Source organism: Microcebus murinus, chromosome 4, assembly GCF_040939455.1.
Source record: "Microcebus murinus isolate Inina chromosome 4, M.murinus_Inina_mat1.0, whole genome shotgun sequence".
In the NCBI taxonomy this organism is placed as follows: Eukaryota; Metazoa; Chordata; class Mammalia; order Primates; family Cheirogaleidae; genus Microcebus; species Microcebus murinus.
This window is the reverse complement of record NC_134107.1, coordinates 41,077,162-41,096,816: the sequence shown is the minus strand read 5'-3', so window position 1 is coordinate 41,096,816 and position 19,655 is coordinate 41,077,162.

Below are 19,655 nucleotides of genomic sequence, written 5' to 3'. Positions count from 1 at the left end.
CAGATATTAGTAAATTGCTTATTCAATCTTCTACATCTACCCTTTTGATTACCAAAAGTTTTACTCTCTTCCACTTCCTTTGACATGTAGAACTCACTCACTCATTTTGCAAGGGAGACAAGCCCAAAAGTCCCAAGCAGTCTACTCTAAGCACAAATCCAGAATCACTGGTGCTTAGCTTTTTTATCACCTTTAGAGATGAATCCTCTTAGTTGAAAAACCTCTGAATATAAATGAAAAATTGGTGGCATGTTACACTCTTAAAATGCAATGAAAACACAGAGATAAGCTCATTCAGCAATGGGAAGAATGGGAAAATGTCTCCAAGGCCCAGGAGGAAGCTCTGCTACACTTGGCTGTAGCAACTCTCAATCTTGCTAAGCAGAAAGCAAGAAGCCACTTCCCTCAAGGTGAGGAATGTTCTTTGCCAGGGCTAGGATTCTACTTTGTAAGAATAGTTCCCCAGTCCATTGTTCTCATGGATTTTGGCTCCACTCTCAGTGAGTTATTTTTCTCTTCCATGATCTTCTTTGTCCTATGTTTTAATATCTTATAGAAAATGTATTGTTTTTCCTCTTATTTTCAAAATTGCTTGATATTTTTGAGGGCATTGATTTTTCTATTTTAAATTTGAATTATTTAAAAATAATTTTGGATTAAAATAGAAATTAAAGTTAAAGATGAATGGTTGATTGTTAACATCTTTACATATAAAATTGTCCCAGCCTTAAACATAGTGTTCAGATGTTCTTTTATGCTCTGTAATAGAATTTATTTTATATACTAAAGATCTTATGCATCTTTAGTTAGGATACTGTTTAGATAATGATTTTTTTTTAATTTCACAAATAATACCTTTCTCTTTATTTCATTATCATTGGTAATGAGAAATGCCATTAAATTTTTGGTATGTTGATCTTGTATTCAACAACTTTCCAAATTTTCTTTTTAGTCCTTATAGATTACCACTGGTTATTTGGGGTTTTGTAAGAAAATTATATCAGTTACAAATATGATAATTCTGGCTTTTTTTCTTGCACAATTATGTGGTATGCATTTGTCAGATCCTCTATTACATTGGTAAACAGTGGAATTGACAGAGAAACCACTGCCTAAATACCAACTTCACAGGGAATATGCAGCAAGTTAAGGAAGGTGTTGATATAGGCTTTTCTCAGAGTCTTTGTCAAAGTTCTACTATTAGATTTCTGAGATATTTTTCATCATTAATAAATGTGAAACTTTTCCAAATGCTTTTTCTGAATCATTGGAGTTGGTCATTTTTCTCCTCAAGTATGTGAATGTAGTAAATTTTAATAAAATCGATCATAGGTTTTCTCTTCATACCTAGTATTTTTCAAATAGTGTTTAAGAAATCTTTCTAATTCATATTTTTCAGATTGTTTCCTACTATTTATTTTATTGACTTTATAATTTTATTTTTCACATTTTGAGCTTGAAAGATTTTATAAACCTGAGCCATCTTTACATACTAATTTGATAAGTATGTGTATTTTAGCCCACTTGATTTATCTTAGAATATTTGGTTTAGAATATTTGCATATGCATAAATTTGTTCTTTTCTTTTATTTTGTCATACTTTCCTTATTATACTTTAGGATCAAGACTATATCAGCTTCCTAAAATGAGTTGGGTAATTTTCTCCTTTTTTGCTTTCTAGAACAACTTATATTAGAAAAATATTAATTCTTTTATAATGTCTAGACATGAAAATTTTTCTAGTGGAAGATATTAAAATTCAATTTCCATTATTCTTACTGTATTTTCTATTTCTTCTTATGTCAGCTATTCCATTTTTAAATCTATTTTACCTCTTAAATGTATTAATTAATACTTTGTAATATTTGAGTGATTAAGCTCTTACTATAAATGTAGTTATTTTCCCCTTTGTCATTCTCTACTTTTTTCCTGAGCCAAGATAATTTCGATCTTATCTCCTTGTCCTTTTTTTTCCCCTCAATCTTACCAGAGGTTTATCGATATTGTGAGACTTTTCAAAGAATGATGTTTTGGTTTTATTCATTTTATCTATTTTTTTTATTCCCTACTTCATTGACTCCTCCTTCTAACTTTACTATTTCCTTCCTGATTCTTTGTGTTTATTCTATTCTTATTTTTCTAGCTTCTTTTGTTGAGCTCTTTGCTCATTTTTTTTTAATCACTGCTCTTTCCTTACAAACAGAGTCAAAATTTAAATTTTTACTGAGTACTGCTTTAGATTCATACCACAAATTTCCACATGTGGTGCTTTTATTCTTATTCAGTTCTAAGTATTCATCATTTTATCCTCATGATTTCCTCTTTAACCAAATGATAATTTCATAAGATTTTTTTTTTAAGTTTCAAGGCATATGGGATTTTAAGGTATTCTTTGGTTACTGATTTTTAATTCAAATGCATTATTGCCAGAGAACATAGTCTGTACAATAGTCCTCCTTCAGAATGTATTGAAGCTTCCTTTGCGATCTATTCATAATGGATACTGTGGCACTCTGTTCAGATAATTTCTTAAGGGATGACTCGCCTATTCCCCAGATGCTGGAAGTATTGAATCCTGATGACTCCTAGTTTGCCCCTCACTGGACATCACCCTCAGCTGCAGAGAAATCCCTCTCTCAAGGCTATCCCCCTTTCCTGGTACAACATACAGTCAGTGACTAATTACAACCAGTAACATACCCAGCTGTCAGTTTGGAAAACCTTGTAAGAGCTTCCATTTGGACTAGCTGAGCAAACCTTGTAAGAGCTTCCATTTGGACTAGCAGTGAGGACTTGCAACCTCACTGTGGAGTAGCTTCCCCCTCTGCCTAAAACTGGTGTTCTCACATATGTACAGGGTATCTCCCAAGAACACATCCCAATATTCTGTCTACAACTCTCCACCTCAGATTCTGTTTCCAGGGAACCCAACCTAAGACATTAGTGTAATTTTCATATTTGTGATTGGGGCATGTGTTAAGTTAATGAAAATGTGTATTCTCTGTTTATTGGTATAAAATTCTATAAGCGTTTTTTATATCAACCTAATTAATTTTTATCATTTTTTCTCACCTTGATCTTTCATTTTTCTGAGAGTTTTTAAATATTTTATCTATAATTGTTATTTTATCTATTTCTTCCCATTGTTTAGATATAACATTGTATATTTTGAAACTATATTATTAACTACACATGTATTCAGGAACTTTAGCTATTCTTGATAATTTTCAGTATATCCTAATTTTCATTGATGCTTTTGCATTTTTTTACCTGAAGTTCTTTTTAATCTAATATTACAATTTTATTAAATTTTCATTTAGCTGATATTTGCCCGCATCATCTTTATACCGTTTTTTCATTGTCAAACAATCTGTGTATTGCAGCTTTATTTATTTATTTATTTTTTGAGACAGAGTCTCGCTCTGTTGCCCAGGCTAGAATGAGTGCCATGGTGTCAGCCTAGCTCACAGCAACCTCAAACTCCTGGGCTCAAGCAATCCTGCTGCCTCAGCCTCCCCAGTAGCTGGGACTACAGGCATGCACCACCATGCTCAGCTAATTTTTTCTCTATATATATTAGTTGGCCAATTAATTTCTTTCTATTTATAGTAGAGACTTTCTATTTATAGTAGAGTCTTGCTCTTGCTCAGGCTGGTTTCGAACTCCTGACCTCGAGCAATCTGCCAGCCTCCGCCTCCCAGAGTGCTAGGATTACAGGCGTGAGCCACGGCCTATTGCAGCTTTAAATATGAGAAAAGGTTAATGGATCACAAAGACAGGCTCAACAGTTAAAATAAAGGGATTTGCCCTATTATGAGGGGAAAGAATGGACCAGAGTGGAAGGGATCCAGGGATAGCTATCTATTTTCTCTCCTCCAGGTGTGTCAACACCACATCCCCAGATTGCCCTGGGTGGATTATTTCTTATTCTATTGTTATAATGGAGCAGGAAAGGCAGAGCCTCACCACCCATGGATTGTATAATAAAACTATGTCAAAATAAATTATTTCATAGGGAGTTCATTGGAAGTAATACTGTAAGACTGCACAAAGAAGTGCCCTACAAAAGCAATTTTCTCAGGTAGGTTTACCAACAAATTCAAAAGTCCAATAAATATTATTGTAGCTTCTTTATCAAAGAATGTAGGTCATTCTTTAAAAAAAAAAATCCAAAAAGTTGGTGTAATTTTCCCTGTTTTTTTTTTTTTTTGGATAAGATTGACTTTTTTATTCCTGATACTTTTCTACAGTTTCATATTTTCATGAACATTTACTTCAAAAATAAAAATAATAAATGCCCAAATCTAGATTTTTCAGAGAAACATAAATTATTATTATTATAAACTCAGGTCACTATTTCTCTCAGCCTCATCTTATTCTCCTGAAATATATTTCTAGAAATTGTTTTTATCTATTTAAAAAGCAGGAATCTCCCTCCAGGTAACAGCAGATGACAGAATACACAAAGTGGAAGGGGACTTAGAAATGCTTTAGTTCAGTGGTTCAAAACCCAGAGTGATTTTGCCCCCAGTAGTATTTGGCAATGTCTAAAAACATTTTTGGTTGTCACAACAGGGGAGGAGGTTGTTACTGGCATCTACTGGGTAGAGGCTGGGGATACTGCTGAATATACTACAACGTACTGGACTGACCCCCATGACAAAGAATTATCCAGCCCCAAAATTTCGATAATGCCAAGGTTGAGAAAATCTGATAAAATTCAATCCCCTGACTTTATACAACAATAAGAATATATTTTACACTACTGGCTGTGCATTTAAAAATGGTTACGGTGGTAGATTTTATGTTATATGTATTTTATCATAATTAAAAATAAATTATGGCAAAAAAACCCACAGGGTCAAAGAAATCACAACTCTTATCCAACAATTCTTATGGGACAAAGAGAATAAGCAACAGTAACACAATTAGTACATGGTAAAAAGAGAAAATTATGAGTAATTATATAAGAATTTGTCCTAGAACCAGAGAAATGACTGACATGGGGCTCTAATTCATTTACATGGACATTTTTCAACTCTTCCTTAAGCAAGTGCCTATGCAATTCCTAACTGTGTAGATACAAACTTTTCCTGCTGTACATCTTTCAACTAACCTACCATATAGGGCCCTGAAGTCCATCAAGGTGGTTCTTCTTGTTTAGATTTATGAAAGGGAAGATTGCATTTCCTCCATAGTTAATGAGGACTTAAAAAGGGTGTAGATTTTTAAGTTTCTGCCAGATGTTGTTTAATAATATCATCACTCAGTCTTTGAAAAGACTGAAATCTATCTGCAGTCTGCCAGGTCATCACCCCTAAAGGTTTATAGTTTCATTAATTTTCTTTATGTGCATGTAGACAAGACCAAAGTCTCAATCCCCTACTTGTTCTTTATAAGCACATTTTTCTCAGGCCATTAGACATAGACAGATAAAACTGAGTTGAAGCTATTTTGGGCCAGGGAAGTGTTTGAATTTTAATTTTCTTGTGTTAAAGTCAAAGAATTATACATAGTCTCTCAATTAGAGCTATCAATTTTGAATCATGTTGCTTTTACTCTGAGAATATTGGCTTTGTGAGACTAGAAAAAATTGTATAAATGTGCTACCCATTGGGAGGTGCCAATTTATGGGGGTTCCAATGAAAAAATAAACTAATATTATCAAGGGGAAGCCTCAATTATGTACAGAAAAATAATAATGAGTCCTAAATACAAAGGTAAAGCAAGAAATAGGAGAGGTAGCAATAAAGTGAGATACCAGAAGTTTTAAGAGAGGACAAAGTTCAGGTTTAAAACTATAAATAGGTTTTACTGTCTTTTTATGTTGCTTTTCTATGTCATTGGCCAAAAAAATTTTGTTACAGGGGTAATACAGAGCTCAATAATTAGGATTCAATTTTAGTTTTAACAAAAGTTTTAAATGCTAGTCTTTGAGAAGGAGGCTTGGCTTACTTTGGTCCAGAACCCAAAGCAAAGGAGCTCAGTGATGGAAGAAGGGCCTGAAAATATATCTCATACTCTACCAGGTGCAGAGTTTACAATGAGTGACCATAGTATGGGGTTAGTGTGAAAGAGACACAGATTCTGAAGAAGTGAGACTCCTATATATCCAAGTGACTCAACTGCTTTGATTTTCCTAGCCACCTAAGCATAGGTCAATATAAATGTCATATTTGAGAGAAAGAATAAAAATACTGGGATTGGTAGCTATGGAGTGTTTTTAAGTCATAAAATTTAAGATGTCTAGCTCCACATAAAAGGAATAGTGAGGTTAGAGAAACATAGTCGAGTGTGTTTGTGTTAAAACAAAACATCTGGATTTTAATTCCAGTTTTTCACCTAGTATTTTCTTATTCCTCCTTTGTCTCCATATTTATCATCTATGTAATGTAGAAATTGATATAAATCTTACCCAGTAGTTGTGTAAATTAGATACCTAGTAGAGTGCCTAACCCGTGTAGGATATCAATGAGTAAGTTATTTTGTTATTGTTATTGATTAAACTTATCATATCCTACCTGGTGCTCAGGGTTCATGGACTTAGCTACCAATCTTACTGCCCTGCCACATAGACCTCAGTATATTTTCTCAGTTAGATATGGGTCATGATGCATTTTCCAGTACTTTATCAGACTTTCTTCTACTTAATGCATACATATTCTAATTTCCCATAGATATTCAATTCATCCCTCTCCTTAGGTATGTTTTAAATCTTTCCTCCTTGGCTCAGTATAGTCCCAGGAACATCTAAAAACTGATAACCTTCCTAGCTTGACTTAAAGTAAAATAAATAAAGTAACCATACATTCCAGTTTACCTGGAACAGTCCCCATGGATATATCTAGCCTCTTACTCAGTTAAACATTTGTCCATATTTTTGTCTTTTATGAAGTTTTATTAATAAATATGTTAAAATACACTGGAATAGGTTTGGTAGACATTTCTCTTGTACTCTAAGCTTCTGCAGAGATTTCTCTCAGTAGTGAGTATATGAGACAAATAGGCAGTTAACAGAATACTCACTATAATGAGAGAATAATAAATCTGAAATCTGAGCAAAGAACTCTTGTTTCTCGATTCAAGAAGCTTCATTTTAAGGAAATCTATAGGACAGTCATTCATAAAACAAAGTGGACTTCAGACCTCAGCAGCCAGGGATGGCTAACTCTTCTGGTTTGGGGTCGTAGTGGACTACTATTCTATTTTGTCACACCTGCCAACTATTGGAGAAATCAGCCAATTTTGCTGTACTATGGAATGCAAAATGTTTATATCCACCAGACCAGCAGTTGGTGGGGTTAGTGAGAATCAAGAGATATTATAGTGGACTTGTATGTAAAATATGTGTGGGATAGACATGTTGAAAAATCCTGCTATAGACCAGTTAGAGTAGTCAGAATGGTCTTGCTACAGTGGTTTAGTCATTTATTGTATGGTATAAATCTAAAACTATTTATTTTATTACTTAATAACACTCATTTATTTTATAATAACCCCTTTGGGCAGCAATGTGTTAAGAATGAAAAGGTGTTTGTAAAATAATTATAAGCACAGAATTTTCCTATATCACAAAGGTTGATTATGCTTATGTTATTTGCACAAATTATGTGTTGATATTTATAATCCATCATAGAGGCCAGAATGATATCACTGACCAGATGAAAACATAAATCTGTTGAAGAAATATCAATTCTCTTTCAAAAGTTACTCACTATAAATTTTTATATGTAAACTTCATGTTTTTAATGTAAATTTATGATATATAAATTATAAGTAAACTGCATGCTTACATATTATTCTGTGAAGGAAGACGTTTGATTAGATCACATGACTATGCTTTGAAATTAAATTTGTTCATGTTCAATTCCAAGTTTTATTTGGCATATATAAAAAGTAAATGTGTTGGCTTCATTAGCAGAAAAACTTCGCAAACAGTTTTAAATGATAGCAGGTTTATATTCATGTCATTAGATACTTTAAATAGAAAATCACACAAGTCCAATAATATTTCCACTATTTCAACCAATTCATGAAATCAAAGTAAAGCTTTCTGGAGTTCGTTCTATCAAAGATGAAACATCTGACATTTGAATATTATTATAGATTCAATTTAAAAGTTCAACATTAAAAAATGTTATTGTGATGATAATATGAATAGAAATTTTAATGGACCATGTTATGATTAAAAATAATGTTCTTAGAGATTTTTGGAATAGATAGATACTAGGAATTAGTTTTACCAATAATATAATTCACATATGTACTAATGGTATTATTCTACTGATTCAAATAAAAATTGAAATTTATCAAGATTGACAAATAAATATATGTATGGGTGTCATACATACTTCATTAAACTACAATACTTTTAAGACAAATTTTATCTTAAATATAAAAAGGATGCTTTAGGTGGCAGACCATGCTTGCTCTCCATGCCCTTCATCAATAGAAGCCTTTTAGGAACTATTTTGTAAATAAACTTAAAATGCTTAATATTACTGAACATTTTTATAAAAAAATGCAGCTCTCTAAAAATTGGTATTTTTTTAAATTATAAAAATCAATTTAAATTTTTAATGAAGATATTCAACAAATGGAGCACAAAAACAACAAAACTTCATAGAAAGGGAGGAACTAAACAAATTAAACAATAAGAATGCAAATAGTATACAAATATAATTTTTAAATTCTATAAGTGCACTTTGAAATATCTTGACTTTTGGAAAAAGTGTTTTGATGGTGCTCTTAATTTCAATTGTATATACACTGTATTTATATTCTGTGCCAAATCGGAATGAAACTGAGAAGGTAGACCATGTTACAACATCTAATTTTTATGAAGCTTAAAAAAAGACTCATAAAAATAGACAACTAATTGAATGAGTTTATCTTCTAAGTTTATGTAAGAGATGTACTATGAATGAAGGCACAAAAAAAGTACATTGAAAATCTTTGATGGAAATATTTATACCTTTCAATACAAAAAAAATTAAAATTGAAAATATACTTCATTTAGAATAACATACTCTGAGCCTATCAAGCATTTCTGCACACAGTAGAGATATTATTTTTTCTATTAAAAATATGATCGATGGAGGAAGAGTCAATTGAAGGTGTCACCACTTTCAAATGTATTAACAGGAAAGTTGTAGGCAATTTTATGAAAACTTTAAAATAATAAGACTATTAAAATATATTTTTCAGAGAAATATCAGTTACATATTATTAAAGATAGGTATAATAAGGAAACTAAACTATGTGAAAATGTACTAAGAATAATTATTATGCTTATGTTATTTTTTAATGTTGAATCAACATAAAAAATTGAAGGGTGTTATTTATGTATTTACTTTAACATTCAGGGATCTATTTTTTTGTTGTTAAGTTTTTACTTTTGATAATAGTTTTGAACACAATAAAAGCAATTTGAGAAAAAACAAATATTTCAAATATATATAATTATGTTTAGCTTTAAGGTCCTATTCTAGACAATAAAGTACATAGCTAACTTGCCTAGGAAGACATTTCTTTAATCAGTTTCTTCTCAAAAATTGTATTCAGCTAATGGACAAAACAAACAAACTCACTCATTCACCTATATAAGCATCTTACAAGGAGGGAGAAGGGGAAGGGAAAGAATGATGGTGGGAAAGGGAGGAGTGAGAGAGAGAGAAAAGTCTTCAGCTTTGTATAGTTCCAAAAATCTAGCATGGTCTCTGTTATATTGTTTCAAATTTTCAATTTGATTATTTTTCCCTTTGTAAATTTTTTTTAAAAATTAAGGTATAACATATATAGTCTAAGGTAAAAATCTGCTCTATGTACTGCTCTGTTTACTGCTTTGTGAATTTTTATCTATGTATGCACCATGTGACCACTACCCAGATCAAGATATACCATGTACATCTCTCAGAAAGTTCCCTTCTGCCTGTCCCAGTCAATATGACCCCCATTAGCCAGAGGGAGTCACTACTCTAATTTCACTGCAGATTAATTTTGCCTGTTATTGAAACTGAAATAAACATCACCATATAGCCATGTACTCCTTTGTATCTGATTTATTTTATTCAAAATAATGTTTTTGTATTTATCCATACTATGGTTTGTTCTTTAGTATTACTGCTGTGCAGTATCTCATTGAGGGATATATCAATATTCATCCATTCTCTTGTTTTTTTTTTTTTTTTTGAGACAGAGTCTCACTTTGTTGCCCAGGCTAGAGTGAGTGCCCTGGCATCAGCCTAGCTCACAGCAACCTCAAGCTCCTGGATTCAGGCTATCCTGCTCCCTCAGTCTCTGGAGTAGCTGGGACTACAGGCATGTGCCACTATGCCTGGCTAATTTTTTCTATATATATTAGTTGGCCAATTAATTTCTTTCTATTTATAGTAGAGACGGGGTCTCGCTCTTGCTCAGGCTGGTTTCGAACTCCTGACCTCGAGCAATCCTCCCACCTCGGCCTCCCAGAGTGCTAGGATTACAGGTGTGAGCCACGGTGCCTGGCCCATTCTCTTGTTAATAAACATTTAAGTTGTTTTCATTTTAGGGCTGTTACATTAAAGCTACTATGAATATTTTGTACAAGTATTTTTGTGGACATATGAACTGTTTTCTCATATATATATCTATATCTATGTTATATCAGATATATATATAGATATAGATATAGATATAGATATGAATAGAATGGCTGAGTCATAGGGAATTAGGTGTATATTTATTTAACTTTATTAGAAATCACCAGGTCATTTTCCAAAATATTAGAGCCATTTTAATTTCAAGAGCAATATATAAGAGTTTGTTGCTCCACACCTTCACCAATATTTGGTATTATTAGTTTGTGTTTTGTTTTGTTTTTAATTTTTAGTCATTCTGGTGGAAGTGTAGTGATACTGAAGTTTTAATTTACATCAAGCAGTTTTTTCATATGCTTATTGTCCAGTTAGATACCTTCTTTTTTGAAGTATTTGTTCAAGTCTTCTCTGGGTTGTAGAGATGATGTCTTTTTCTTATTGATCTATAGCAATTCTATATATTTTCAGGCTATGAGTCTGTTGTAGATACATATATTGTGAATTTATTATGCATATTTTCCCCAGTCTATAGTTTGCTTACTCTCTTTTTTAATACTGCTTTTTTGATGAGCAGTAGAGTTTTTAATTTGATGAAGTTCAATCTATCATTTTTTTTTGTTTAATACTGTTAAATAAAACTTATAGCAGGCTGTTGGTTTGGACTGAGCTCCTGCAAGCCCAATAGATCAAAAAATACAAAATGGAATTATTAATGCCCATGACAACAAGCCAGAACTAAGTTGTTTATCTGACCTTCCAAGAAATCAAGAGAGATAGAGATAATAGCCAAATCCCCAAACAGATCAGTTTTAGCTGACGTGATAAGGAAGTTCCCTCTGCTTTAACCTTCACAAGGAAAGTAACTTTGAAATGACTAATCTACTTTTGTTTTTTGTTTCTTCTTCCTTCAGCCCTTTTCTGTCCATAAAGCCAACCTCCTCTGCTCAGTACATCAGAACATTCATTCTATTTTTTAGAATTAGGTGTAGCCCAATTCTGGAATCACAAATAAAAGCCAATTCAATCTTTAAACTATAATTTAGTGCAATTTTGTCCTTTCACAATATTTAATATCTTCACCCATTGTAAGGTCACAGAGACGTCCTCCTATATTTTCCTCACATTTAGATCTATGATCTATCTTAAATTAATTTTTATATATGTTATAAGGTGTCAAAGTTCATTTATTTTTCCAATGGATATTTAGTAGTTCCAATGCTATTTATTACAAAGACCTTTCTTTCCCCCCGATACTTCATTAGTGTCTTTGTCAAAATAATTCTTTTTCTACACACAAAAACAGAGAGAGTACAGAACTTTGTTAAGTATTCATTATGCAATTTATTACAAAATGTCCTTCATGGAGACTAAGGAGAATATGAGGTCAACTAAGAGACATAAGCAAGCTAGACCTCACATTAATTTTTTCAATCAAAAGCAGCCTCATTGATCTTTTCCCTTTTTTTTCTCTCCAATTCTTAGTCACACCAGCTACAAGGAACAATCAACTACTATTTTAATTATATAGATTCCATGATCAAAACAGTTATTTTTAGCTATACTTAATTACCTGGTTTCTAAATGGCCTTGACCTGAAAATCTCTTCTGCTTGTTCCTAGGATAACATGAGCCTTCAGCAGCAAAAGTTTGGAAAAGTTCTAATGTGGGAAATGGGAGACAACTCTTTCCCCTGGATTGGCACTGGGGGTGACCTTGGGCATGTGACTTATCAGTCCTTGTTCTTAATGTCCTCATCCATCACATGATGGCATTAGATGGTTGATCTAAAAAACCCTTCGGCCCCAACATTCTAGGATTCAATGAGGGAACTGGAGGTTTTGCCTTGATTAACTGCCTGTGCTTCATCATCCACTAGTGTGTTTGAGAGGAAGGAAAAGAGTGACAGGCTTTTTTTCCCCACTCCTTTTATTCAACTACCCAATCCAATTAACTCCAATTAAAATTTGTACTTTTAATTAGTTTGTCTGATGGGTTTTTTAAAAAACCTCATAAATGTAAATCTTTGCCCTTCCTTTTTTAGACTTGGCAGCTGTCATGCCCCTTTTAATCTGAACTCCTCTCACCCTTTTGTGCCATCTCTGATTCATTACTCTTTGTTCCTCATTATTGATCATGTCTTTTTTTCTTTTCTCCTGATAGTAATAATGCTTTTTTTTTGAACAGAATTTTAGAAGGAGAGTCATGACGATTTTAAATTACCTAGAAATCATTTCATTCATGGGAGTTTAATGTATTGTTAAAGGGCTTCTAGCCCAGGTGAAATATGTTCACATCCAAGATACATGTTTTAACATTTCTCAGACAATATATTGTACATCACCCTCCCATGGCCTACTGAAGCTGACACCTAAATCATACGTTCTGAGGAGTACTAGGAAACCACTCACACGCAAACATACTTCCCACAACTGCACATGTTAACTGATGCTTGGTTTTGTAAATATTATGATTAATTCTTTTCATTTTATTGTACTTTTGAACATCAATGTCAATTTAATAGGAATCTAAGTTTCATCAGGACAAAGGTTTGTGTCTTTTTTTGTAAACTTCCATATTTCAAACATCTAAAATAATTCTAAAAAATAATGGATGCTTAATAAATATTTACTGAATGAGTAAATTTATAAATTTAAAAGTAAATCAATTAAATAATTTATTTAATTATGATCTGTAAAATATTAATGCAACACATATATTATTTAGGATTTTATTGTTTTACTACAAAACTCTTGTTCTCTATTATTGAGGATTTGTTATTATAACAACATACCTTGAGCACAAACTATATACCAACTATTATGCTAAGAGTTTTAATAAGTATTCTTTCAACTACTGCTCAAAGGATTTTGTAAGAGAAATACTATACTATTATTATTTTCATTTTTAAACTAGAATTTTTTACATTTTTGGGGGGGTTAGAAAAAAATAAATAACTTACTAAGGTATCAGAATTAGGAAGTAACAGAATTAGAATTATAACTCAATTACAGACACCCACATAGAAAAATTTAGATATTGAGCAAAAAAACAAACAAACAAAAAAAAACCATTCCACTGCCATAACTTACTCTGCCTAGTTTTTCTTCCTATGAATTTTTAGATGCTGAAATATATGTTTTAAAATTTATGTTCTAATTCTTATTATACCAAGTGGCACCTCATTGTTATAACTAGCATTTTAATGCTTGCATATCCCATTAAATAGTTACCTTTCAGAGCCCCATGAAATGAATTGTATTAGAGAATAATCCCAAGTCCTGTCAGGATAAAATTATTTTCATATAAATATCAATAAGACAATAATACTATAAGGTAATATTATGGTTGTTCTTACTATTACTAGTAGTAATAACTAAATATACTGAAGGTTTACAATGATCCAGGCATTGTGCTAAGCACTTTAGATATGATACCTTATATAGAAAAATATGCTTTCATTAACTAATTATGTCTTACTAACCCTTAACTTATTAGTGTGTTTGTCATTTCTCTTTTATAGAGCAAACTTTGAAAGAAAAGAAGAGAAGTAGAGTAGTAAGAAAGAATCCATAGATAGAAATGTTAGAAAAATGAAATAACCTGTCTCAATTTTTCTGAAAGACATAATCAAGAAATTCTTTATTATGAAGAACTAAATTAGATGGAAGCTTACATATGGATATGATTGCCCCACCCATCCACTACATTCCATCCACTACATGATTTTCTTCCTATATCCATTCTGCCATTACCCCCCTCCAACCTCTTCCAAACACTTTTACAACTGCCTCCCACGTGTCTTCATAACTCCTTCCAAACAATTGCCACATGTGTTCCTAAAACATAGCTCACCAATATTGAGTAATCACCACAAATTCTCCCAAGAACTTCCTACTACTTACCAAACACACCCGCAAACTCCTCTATCTTACATAAAAGGTCAAGGTTCAAGTTTTTTCCTCCTTTATTATCAAAAGAACATGTGTGGAGAAGGCAGGGTAAGATGGTGGAATTAGACTCTCCAGCAGTCGTCTCCCACAAAAGCCTCAACATGAACAACTATCCACATACAAAAATATCTTTAAAAGAGCTGAGAAAAATCAGATGATAGATCTCAATACATGGTTCTATCATAATAATAAGAAAAGATGCATCGAAGAGTGTAGGAAAGATACTTTTACATTGTCCTTGTCACCCTTTCCCGCAAACCAGTCAACACAGCGTGGAAAAAGATACTATCTAACTGGGGGAAAAAGAGGGAAGTGAGCATAATATTTTGCATTGGACTCTAGCTAGCATCAAGCCTGTTATAGTAAAATCCAACATTAGGCAGACCCCCATAAGCCCTGACCTTCTGCAGGTACCTGCAGACTGAGCCTCCAGACCTGCCCCAGTGCCAGGCAAGAACATATATTCCCTTTAAGGGCTCAGTCTCCACTCTGCCTCACTTTTGGCTGACTACAGTGGCCTTGGTATTCAGAAAACCCTCAGTGGCAAGCAGCCCTGAGCAACTGTGGGCTTATAAACTTTGGGTATGACCCAGCTCTGTGCTAGCCTCAGTAGCCAAAAGATTTCAGCCCCAAATCATGTTGGACACAGGAGTCCTGGGCTTAAAAACTGGCCTGCCCAGACTATCTAGATAGGCATACCATTAAAAGAAATTTCTAAACAATGCCACCCTGTGAATACTGGTATAAGTATGTACTTCTTCAAATGCACATATATTGAACATCAATGTCAATTTAATAGGAATCTAAGTTTCATCAGGACAAAGGTTTGTGTCTTTTTTTGTAAACTTCCATATTTCAAACATCTAAAATAATTCTAAAAAATAATGGATGCTTAATAAATATTTACTGAATGAGTAAATTTATAAATTTAAAAGTAAATCAATTAAATAATTTTATTTAATTATGATCTGTAAAATATTAATGCAACACATATATTATTTAGAATTTTATTGTTTTACTACAAAACTCTTGTTCTCTATTATTGAGGATTTGTTTATAAAATACAGAGAAACAATTCAATGAAATGAGGAAAAAAAAATAAGTGAGCAGAATGAGATATTTAAAAAAGAGACTGATATGATTAAAACAAAATCCTTTGCTGAAAAATACAATGAATAAAATGAAAATACAATAGGGAACATCAACAGCAGAACTGATGAGGCAGAAGAAAGAATCTGTGAACTCAAAGATAAGTTATTTGGAAATAGCAGAGGAAAAAAAAGAATGAAAAAGGATGAAGAAAGCTTATGGGATGTATGGGGGAGCATCATAAAGAGCAATTTTTTAAATCTTTTGTATTTAAGAGGGGAAAAAAGAAAGATAAATCTTATTTAAAGAAATAATAGCAGAAAATTTTCCAAGCCTAGAGAAAAATATCAATATCCAGGAAGTCCAAAGGTCTCTAATAAGATTCAATTCAAATAAGACCACCCCAAGACATATCATCATCAAATTGTCAAAAATATTTAACATTTAACATTTAAGAAAGAACTAATAATAATCCTTCTCATACTAGTCCAAAGAATTGAAGAAGAAGGAATACATCCAAACTGATTTTATGAAACCAACATTACTTTCATATCAAAATCAGACAAGGACACTACAATAAAAGAAAACTACAGGGCAATTTCCCCAATGAACATACAAGAAAAAATCCTCAACAAAATAGTAACAAACCAAAATCAACAGCACTTTAAAGAGATTATTCACCATAATCAAATGGATTCATCCCAGGGATACAAGGATGGTTCAACATACACAAATAAATAAACACAATACATCACATTAACAGGACAAAGAACAAACTGTTTATTTCAGTGGATGCAGGAAAAGCATTTAATAAAATTCAACATTCCTTTTATAATAAACACTCTCATCAAATTAGGTATAGAAGGAATGTACCTTAACATAATAAAGGCCATAGATGACAAACCCACAGCTAACACCATATTCAATGTGGAAAATTGAAAGCTTTTCCTTTAAGATCCAGAACAAGGCAAGGATACCCATTCTTATAACCTCTATTCAACATAGTACTGAAAGTTCTAGCCACAGTAACTAAGCAAGAGAAAGAAATAAAAGGCATACGAATTGGAAAGGAAGAAGTGAAGTTGTCCTTGTTTGAAGAATACATGATTTTACACATAAAATCCCTAAGGATTCCACCAAAAAACTGTTAGAACTAAGAAACAAATTCAGTAAAGATGCAAGATACAGTATCAACCTAAAAAATTCAGTAGTGTTTCTATAATATAACAGTGAACTATCTACAAAACAAATCAAGAAAACAATCCCATTTATAATAGGCACAAAAAAGATAATATACTTAGGAATAAATTTAATCAAGAAGATGAAAAATTCTATTTTGAAAACTATAAAACACTGTTGAAAGAAATTGAAGAAGTCATTAATGGAAATATATAGATAAAAAGAAATAATATTGTTGAAATGTCCAGACTACCCAAAGTAACTTAATGCAAGCCCTATCAAGATACCAATAGACATTCTTCATAGAAATTGAGAAAACAATCACAAAATTCATGTGGAACCACAAAAGACTCACAATAGCCAAAGCAATCTTGAGTAAAAAGAATAAAGCTGGAGGCATCATACCACTTGACTTCAAAATAAACTACAAAGCTTTAATAACCAAACAGCATGTTACTGTCATAAAAACAGACACATAGACCAATGGAACAATATAAAGAGCCCAAAAATAAATGCACAATTTAGAGCCAACTGATTTTCGACAAAGGTGTCAAGAGCACACAATGGGGAAAGAATTGTCTCATTAATAAATTGTGTTGGGAAAACTAGGTATTCACATGAAGAAGAATTAAATTAGACTCTTATCTCACAACATATGCAAAAATCAACTTAAAATGGGTTAAAGCCTTAAATCTAAGACCTGAAACTAAGAAACTAGGAGAAAATAGAGAACGTTGTTTCGTGACATTGGTATGGGCAATATTTTTTTGAATATGACCTCACAATCACAGACAACAAAAGCAAAAATAGACAACCTAAAAGCTTCTTCACAACAAAAGAAAGAGTCCATAGAGTGAAGATACAATCTACAGACTATGAGAAAATATTGGCAAAATATACATCTAATAAGGGGTTAATGTTCACAATATACAGAGAATTTGACTCAATAATAAGGAAACTTATATCTGATGTTAGAGTGAACCAAGGACCTGAATAGACATTTCCCAAAAGAAAACATACAGATAGCTAACAGGTACATGAAAAAATGTTCAACATCACTAATCATCAGGGAAATGTAAATTAAAACTACAATCAGATAATAACTCACTCCTATTAGAATGACTATTATTTGATAGTCAAAGAAGAAGGAACCCTTGCACACTGTTGATAGGACTGTATATTAGCACAGCCATTATGGAAAACAGTATGGAGATACCTCAAAAAATTAAAAATAGAACTACCATATGATCTAGCAACTACTTGTGGTTGAGGAGATGTCAGCCAAAGTATACAAAATGACAATCAAATAGGAGGAATAATTTTAAGAGACCTATTATATAACAAAGTGACTATATTGAATAATGATCTATTCTGGAAAAATTCTAAGACAGTGGACATCAAGCATTCTCCCCACCAAAATGATAACTATATGAAGTAATACATATTTTAATTACAAATATTTAACCATCCTATAATGTATTTATGTTTTAAAACATAATATTGTACATGGTAAACACATACAGTTATTCTGTCAATTTAAAATAAATTTAAAAACAAAAATAAATAAATGGGACTATATTAAACCAAATAGTTTCTGCACAGCAAAGGAAATAATCAGAAGAGTAAATAGACAACCTAAAGAATGGGAGAAAATATTCATAAACTATACATCTGAAAAAGGGCTAATATCCAGAATCTACGAAGAACTCAAACAAATCAGCAAGAAAAAAAACAAATAACCACATCTAAAAGTGCGCAAAGGACATGAACAGACTCTTCTCAAAAGAAGATAGACAAATGACCAACAAACATATGGAAAAATGTCCAACATCACTGATTTTCAGGAAAAGGGAACTTAAAACCACAGTGAGATACCACCTTACCCCTGCCAGAATCACCATTACTAAAAAGTCAGTAAAACAATAGATGTTGTCACAGTTGCAGTGAAACGGGAAAGCTTCTGCACTGTTGGTGGGAATGTAAACTTATACAAACTCTATGGAAAACAGTATGGAGATTCCTCAAAGAACTAAAAGTGGACCTACCATTTGATCCAGTAATCACTGCTGTGTATCCACTCCAAGGAAAAGAAGCACTATATCAAAATGACATCTGCTTCTGAATGTTTATCACAGCATGATTCACAATAGCAAAAATAAGGAATTAACTTAAGTACACATCAACTATTGGTTGAATAAAGAAAATGTGACATTATATATATATATATATAGACACACACACACATATGCATATATACATATATATATGTATGTATACATACACACCATGGAGTACTACTCAACCATAAAATCAAATGAAATAATGTCTTTTGTAGCAACTTGGATGGAACTGGATGCCATTATCCTAAATGAAATATCTCAGGAATGAAAAAACAGATACCACTGCTCTCACTTATAAGTGGGAGATAAAGGAAGGACATTTATGGTCATAAAGAACAGTAATAGACACTGGAAACTAAGAAGAGGGGAGGTTGGGGAGTGAGTAAAGAATAAAAATCTACCTATTGAGTATAATTTATACAGTTCTGGTGACAGGTGCACTGAAAGTCTTGACTTCAGCATGGTATCATTTATCCATGTAACAAACAAACACTTAAATCCATTAAATTTTTTGAAATAAAAATACACCCTTGGCTAATTAGAATAGCATTTTTATAATTAATCAAGGAGAGGAAATAAATTATAAGCAAATTAATCTTGCTTATACATGTCATAAACCAAGCTATTTACCTAGTCATATTGTAAACATTAAAAATAAGTGTTGTTTCCTAGTAAGGAGGATGAAACTGTTACCAATTAATAGGTTACATATTTTAATTTTTCCCCTGTCTGGAATATTT